Source organism: Loxodonta africana, chromosome 4 (assembly GCF_030014295.1).
Source record: "Loxodonta africana isolate mLoxAfr1 chromosome 4, mLoxAfr1.hap2, whole genome shotgun sequence".
NCBI classification, from domain to species: Eukaryota; Metazoa; Chordata; class Mammalia; order Proboscidea; family Elephantidae; genus Loxodonta; species Loxodonta africana.
Window position 1 is genome coordinate 111,440,795 of NC_087345.1, and position 7,855 is coordinate 111,448,649.

Consider the following 7,855-nt stretch of genomic DNA (forward strand, 5'->3'; position numbering starts at 1 on the left):
TAACTGTTAAAGTCTCCCTAAGACCTGTGCAGAGATCATCTATGAGGAGGCGTTACTTGTCTAAGTGGATTTTAGGTGTAGACAAAACTACTTTCCAAAATTTTTATCAGCAAGGAGGAGGTAAGAGTATGCATGGCTTCTCTTTGACGAACCAAGTCACAACACATTTTTACTAAGAACTTTTCAAAACCATACCTGTACTCAGGAGAAACTTGATTTTTTTTTTAATAAAGTCGATTTATGCCCTGACAGGGAACACAACAGAGAATCCCTGATGGAGCCAGAGAACAGTGGGATGCACATCTCAAATTCTCATAAAAAGACCAGACTTAATGGTCTGACTGAGACTAGAAGGACCCAGGAGGTCATGGTCCCCAGACCTTCTGTTAGACCAAGACTGGAACCATTTCCAAACCCAACTTTTCAGACAGGAATTGGACTGGACTATAAAATAGAAAATGATACTGGTAAGAAGTGAGCTTGTTGGCTCAAGGAGACACATGAAACTATGTGGGCAGCTCCTGTCTGGAGGGGAGAGGAGAAGGCAGAGGGGGACAGAAGCTGGAAGAATGGACATGGGGAATACAGGGTGGAAGGAACGAGTGTGCTGACTCATTAGGGCAAGAGCAACTAGGAGTACATAGCAAGGTGCACATAAGTTTTTGCATGAGAGACCGACTTGATTTGTAAACTTTCACTTAAAGCACAGGAAAAAAAAAAAAAAGAGTAAAAAAGTCAATTTATAAGCATCTCAATGAAATTATAAGCTTAAGATCCTGAAAATTCTGTCAATCAGAGGATGGGAAGTAGAAATAGTATATCATCACTACTAATTTACACTACACTGTGTTAAAATTTTTTTTTTAATTTAATTTTATTTGTTCTGACTTCTTTGCTTGATTTTAATAATGTAAATATATGGGCTTTAAATCCTGGCTTCAGTCCTGTTGCTTTTCCCATTAGACTTTAAGCTCCTAAGCCATAAATTATTTTTTACCCTACTCAATCAAAGAGAGAAAACATATTCGTTCACAAAGACTACCCCTCTGGAACTCCACTGAAAACCAACAGCATGGTCAATGAGAGCACTGAAAAGTCTGGATCTTGCTAGACAGGTAAAGGTAGGCAGTATCCCTCCCACCTCTTACCTCCACTGCATTCTAGGCCCAGATATACTTTTTTCCCTAACCTTTAAATCCAATTGGATTTATTGTGATTCCAATACTTACATAAAAATAACAAATGTGGACTATCCCTGAAATTTCATAGATAAAAATAATTGGGCCATTCATTCAACAAGCATTTACTGAACGGGCCTACACCATGAACTGTACATTACTATAGCACCTTTGGAGCCCTGGTGGTGCAGTGGTTAAGAGTTCCACTGCTAATCAAAAAGGTCATCAGTTTGAATTCACCGGGCCCCCCTAGCAAATCCTATAAGGCAATTCTACTCTGTCCTATAGGGTCATTATGAGTCAGATATGACTGGAGGGCAATGCATTTGTTTTTTTTTTTTTTTTTTTATAGTACCTTCAAAGGAGCCCTGATAGGGCAGTGGTTAAGTGCTTGGCTGCTAACCAAAAGGTTGGCAGTTCAAACCCACCTGGCACCACACGGGAGAAAGTCGTGGCAGTCTGCTTTTGTAAAAATTACAGCCCTGGAAACCCTATAGAATCCCTATGAGTTGGACGCGACTGAACGGCAACAGTTTAATGTTGCTGTTGTTAGGAGCTGTTGAGTCGGTTCTGACTCACAGTGACCCCATGTACAACAGAAAAAAACACTACTCAGTCCTGTGTCACTCTCATAATCATTGTTATGCTTGAACCCATTGTTGCAGCCACTGAGTCAACCCATTTCATTGAGGGTCTTCCTCTTTTTCACTGATTCTCTACTTTACCAATCATGATTGTCCTTCTCCAGAGACTGATCCACCCCCAACCCCGGTAACATGTCCACAGTATGGGAGGCTAAGTTTCGCCATCCTTGCTTCTATGGAGCATTCTGGCTGTATTTCTTCCAAGACAGGTTTGCTCTTTTTATTTTGGCAGTCCATGGCACGTTCAATATTCTTCACCAACACCATAATTCACAGGCATCAATTCTTCTTTGGTCTTCCTCATTCACTGCCCTGCTTTCACATGCATATGACTTCCTCATGCATATGAGGCCACTGAAAACATCATGGCTTGGGTCAGGTGCACCTTAGTCCTTCAAGTGACATACTTACTTTTTAGCATTAAAAAGGTCTTCTGCAGCAGATTTGCACAATACAATGCGTCTTTTGATTTCCTGACTGCTGCTTCCATGGGTGTTGACTGTGGATCCAAGTAAAATGATATCCTTGACAACTTCGATCTTCTCTCTGTTTATCATTATGTTGCTTGTTGGTCCAGTAGTGAGGTTTTCTGTTTTATGTTGAGGTGTAATCCATACTGAATGCTGTAGTCTTTGATCTTCACCAGTAAGTGCTTCGAGTCCTCTTCACTTCAGCAAGCAAGGTTGTGTCATCTGCATATCACAGGTTGTTGAGTTTTCCTCCAATCCAGATGTCCCGTTCTTCTTTATATAGTCCAGCTTCTCAGCATACAGATTGAATAAGTATGGTGAAAGGATACAACCCTGACACACACCTTTTCACTTTAAACCACACAGTATCCTCTTGTTCTGTTCGAAGGACTATCTCTTGATCTATGTACAGGTTCTGCATGAGCACAATCAAGTGTTCTGGAATTCCCACTCTTCACAATGTTTTTCATAATTTCTTATGATCCACACAGTCCAAGGCCCTTACATAGTCAATAAAACACAGGTAAACATCTTTCTGGTATTCTCTACTTTCACCCAGGATCCATCCAACATTAGCAATGATATCCTTCATTATCTTTTATTTTACAATCTCAAAGAGCTTTCAAAATTTCCCAATACAACGTATAAAAAAAATGGGTGATTGAACTTCTCATTTTATACATGTACAACACTCATCTCTCAAAACCTTGTTTCAGCTATTACAAATTTAGATGTTTGTGGAAATAAAAACTAAAAGGGCCATGCAATCATTAACTAAACCCCAACTTCACACTTAAATCGAAAGCATGCCCAACGTCAAGTGGCCAAAAAAATTACAAGTCAAAATATTCAGTGATTCAAACGTTTTACTAGGCAAAGAAGTTAATATGGTTATAACTTCTTAATTCTAAATCCTTATGGGGATGTTAGTAAGTAATATAAGTCAAATTTATCAGAAGTCCCACTCCACGGTGATATTTAATTTACACCAAGAGCAACTTCCAAAAATGGACTCAATATCTAACATGCCCAAGATAACATAGGTACCTGGGTTATCACTGCTTTGGAGCTCTTTTTAGCAGTTAAGCACAGGAATACAGGGTTAAGCTAGAATGCCTGGGTTGTCATCCCGCTTCTGCCACTTAACTAGCTATATGGCTTTGGTATCTCAGTTACCCCATCTGCAAAAGAGGAATAATTAAAATAACTACTCTGTATGGCTGTTGTGAGTATTAAGCCCAGGTGAACAAGTAGTACATTTAAATGTTTGCTTATTATCATTATTATATGACTAAACCCATTGCTGTGGAGTTGATTCTGACTTACGGGGACCCTATAGGACAGAGCAGAATTGCCCATAGGGTTTCCAAGGTTGTAATCTTTACAGAAGCTGACTGCCACATCTTTCTCCTACTGGAGCAACTGGTGAGTTCGAACTGCCAACCTTTCGGTTAGCAGCCAAGCTATTAACCATATCACCTCCAGGGCTTCTTTATCATTGGACTAACAAAACCCATTGCCACTGAGTCAATTTCAACTCACAGCGGCCCTATAGAACAGAGTAGAACTGCCCTGTAGGGTTTCCAAGGAGCGCCTGGTAGATTCGAACTGCTGACTTTTTGGTCACCCAAATCATCTATGCAAATGCTATTTCCTATTCAAAGTCTTCCTTAATTGGTCTAAACCCAAAAACTCATTGCTGTTGAGTTGATGCCGACTCTTAGTGACCCTATAGGACAAAGCGAAACTGCCCCATAGAGTTTCCAAGGAGTGACTGGTTGATTCCAACTGCCATCCTTTTGGTTAGCAGCCCTAGTACTTAACCACTATACCAACCCAGGGTTTCCTTAATTGGTATAGCAGGACTTAACCCTTCCCTTCTTGGCTTCCCCCATAAAATGCATGTGTATCATAGTTATTTGAATACATTTCTTTCCATTGGAATATAAATCCTTGAAAACAGAGACCACAGCTCACCTGAGTGTACTGGGCAGGGAATATTGTTCATTGTTGCTTTTTTTTTCCCCCCTAAAGTTTCTCAACAACAATACTCTGTCAACTAGCAAACCTTTACCTGGAGACAGAAGGTTTATGTAACCTGTGCACTTAAGTACTGGTCATTCTTTGCTAAATATTCTCTAAGACTTAAACAAAAACTGGGAGGGCAGAGAGATTCACTTGTTTTTTAACAGTTGGCCAAGAATACCTTTAAAAAAAAATTTTTTTTTTAATTTTTTGCCTTAAAAGCTTGCTGTCATTATCTCATCCTAAAAGCCCATGGTGCTTTGTACAGTAGCATAATTTTTGCATATGTCAAGTCTAACCTAACCATAACTTGCCCATCTGCTGATTTAATGTAATCCTAGGAATGGTAGATGACAATATGCTTGCTTGATTCACCCTACATTATTTATGTAAAATAAAATCATCTTAACATTACACTGAGAGGCAAAGCTTTCTGGCTTTGATTTGTGCCTTTTCCCTTTTGATAAAGTGCCACCAAAAAAAACAGTCTCTAGGACAGAATTTCAAATTCTCATGGAATCCAAACTTTCTGGAGCCACTGAGGCCAGACGACCCTTAATATTATTACCCTGAGGAAACCTTTAACCGGGAGGTTAAAGTCATCTTTGAACCAAGTAACAGTTCAGCCTAATTAGTAAAGAATGTCTGCATTAAGCATTATACTCTTTTAAAGGACTTTTCTATATGTGATCAAATTGTCAAAAACTCCAAAGGAGAGATGAGAAGCTTAGGGAGGCAGTGAGTTTGTGTTAATCATGGTGAAATAGTTTTGGGACGGTGGTACAATCTGAAGAATGTAAACACTGTCGCTGACTGTACATGTAGAAATTGTTGAAGCAGTGTATGTTTTGTTGCATATATTTTCACTGAAAAAAAAAAAAAAAAGACTCTAGCTTATCCCGGATCACTTTCTAAAGTATGTTATCTAACTTCACTAACAATGATATGGCCCTAACTTTGAGAGAACAGAATTTTTCTGAAAACAAATGGTTTAATTGAGTTAGTTGCTTTAAACTGTCATCATTTTCTAGAAAGTAAACTTAGTTCTTCATTCTTACACTGCTCTACCTTTTGAAATTAATATTTTCAGCACAAAAACTGCTGAGGACACCTATTTACCTGCACAAATATTCCTCAACTTCAGTCCTGAGTTTTGACTTATTTTAAAACAAACTCTCAAAAACAACAGGCTAGAGGAGAATTACACCCACTTAATGTGGTTTTTCTCAGTTTAATTTCTTCATTCCCCAGTGCCAGGGCTTTTCAAAAGAGTACAAAACTACACCCAAATTTGTTTCTCATTCTAAACACATCCCAACTAAATGGGAAACATTCTCAGCCATCTTAACAAGGAGAACACAAAGCTAAGCCACGTGAAACCTTTTTTTTTTTTTAACCCTTGTACTGCTTTTGAGATCAGAATTTTTCAGATAAAAGTACCCTGATGAACCTGTGCAATGAACAAGTGCCAACATAATTTACCATCTCTTCCCTCCAAAGAGTCACAAGAGTGGCTAACTCACACACAATACCTCTCAGCTACTTGCGAGCTGAGTATAATAAGCTTAATTGTTTTATATACCCGGAGGCATACAGAGAAAGGCCAGTCAAACACAAAGCAGTTTCCAGTGTTTTATATACATATACGGCTAAGACAAAAAACTGCATTGGGGTCAGCAAAACTGGGCTTACAACCCTGCTTTAAAGTAGGGAGACCTGACAAGTTTAAAGACTCCTCATTCCCCCATCCCCCCAAAAAAGACAGGGTCTCACTCTTCAATTCCCACTTTATGACCGGGGGCATAAATTAAAACAAAGTCGTTTCCTCAGATTTTAACAGTAATAAAGTTAATACCCAGGCCTTTTTTGAGTAATTAGCTTTTATCAAAACGCATCACAAGTTACATGAAATAGACAAGAGTGTTGATTCTGCATTTTATCACGTGAGCAACAACAGCATCACACTTCTGGACAAACCACTACTTACAGCACACACCTCCCCCCAACACACACAATTTCTTTTTATAATCATTGCTCCAAACATAGAACCCAAAAAGAAGTCCCACAAAACAAAAAGTAGCATCAGTAAACGGGAGGCTACTGGTTTTGAAAATAAAGTCTGTTCTTTTGCTATCAACCTGGCAACTTTTTAAAGGTGAAATGTCCCCTACTTAACCGGGTCCCCTACTTAAATCTTTATTTCCATCCCAAATAACCACTCCAGTTCGTCCCCGACACTAAACGTGAAAAAAAACAGCGTGGAAGATAAAGATGTTGAAAGGAAGGGTCTACGGTACCAATGGAAGGAACAGATTAGATTTTAAGACTGGCTTTGAACAATCCGTGGCTTCTGAGGCTGGGGGGCTTTACTGTGTCTATCGGAGAAATGTTTAGCTATCTGACGCATCAGTTTTTAGGAATGGTACCAAACAGCCCCCACAATTTAAGAGCTGTACCTAGAAACCTTCCTCTTGGTAACACAGGCTAGAGGGCACGGGACAGGAGACCAGGGGATGCCAGGAGACGGTCCGCGACATTTGTTATTGTTTATGAAGCCCAAGCAGGGACCAGGAGCGCGGTGCTCCGGAGCAGAGGAGTGGAAGGGGAAATTAACAGAGAAGGACGAAGATTCCTTCCCCGGTTCGAGGCTACCTCTCCGGACAGACGGGGTCAGCAGCACCCCGAAGAACAGGAGGGCCAAGGCCGTCGCCAGAGCGTCACCGGAGACATTTCCAGCCCCGAAATTAGCCCGGCATTCCCTGGACATTCAAACATACATAAGATCTCATTCTGCTCGCAGAGCTAGGGCCGGTGCGGCGAGCCCGGGTCCCTCCGCCGCGGCTGCGGAGCGCCGCATCCGCGCACTCACCTGCCTCCGGTCGCGCCCGCAGCCGGCTCAGCCTCCGCTCGGACCGCAGCCGGCCGGGAGCCCGTCCGCTCCTTTTTCCCTGCTCCGCCCTCGCCCCGCCCCCGGAGGTGGGTCCGGCCGCCGCGCCGGAATCTCGGGACGGCCTCCTTGGATTCTCGCGAGCCTTTCCTCCTCGGCTTCTCCGTGGCTGGACCCGTCCGCCTCGGTCCTGACGTCATACGCACTACAGACGGAAGTAGCCTTCTGTCGTCAACGCTGGCCCCTGGCCCCACCCACTTCCTGCTGGTGGAGGGCTGACTGGCCTTGGAAAAGTTTACTGGTCGGTTGTCACCTTCTCCTGCTAGAGCCCCGCCTCGCTGCCCTCTTATTTACTCAAAATTGGTTCAGGCTTGCCTTGAAAGTAAAACTGTGTGTTGGCACATTAGTTACATGGCCTAATTGTCGTTAAAGTTTTTCCCAGTGCTTAATGCAATTTTTTTTTGAATGCAATACAAAGAATGTTAGAAATAGGAGCTTAGAGATAATCTTCTTGAATCCACACATTTAGCAGATTAGAAAAACATGGTCAGCGAAGATGGACTGGGTGACCAAGTTGCTTAGTCAGTAGCTGAGTGGGGACTAGAAGCCAGTCCACGAAAAACCAAACCAAACCCAGTGCCGTGGAGTCGA

The 7,855-nt window shown here is 41.7% G+C and overlaps 1 protein-coding gene across 1 annotated transcript in view; it reads right to left on the reverse strand.

Moving 5' to 3' along the window:
• Nucleotides 1-7,303, reverse strand: part of STK38L (serine/threonine kinase 38 like) — a 102,578-nt gene extending 95,275 nt beyond the window's left edge. The window contains exon 1 of the mRNA XM_010595520.3: nucleotides 7,187-7,303. The gene's annotated coding sequence lies outside the window, so the exon portion shown is untranslated. The remainder of the gene's footprint in view (nucleotides 1-7,186) is intronic.
• Nucleotides 7,304-7,855: the final 552 nt, after the last annotated feature.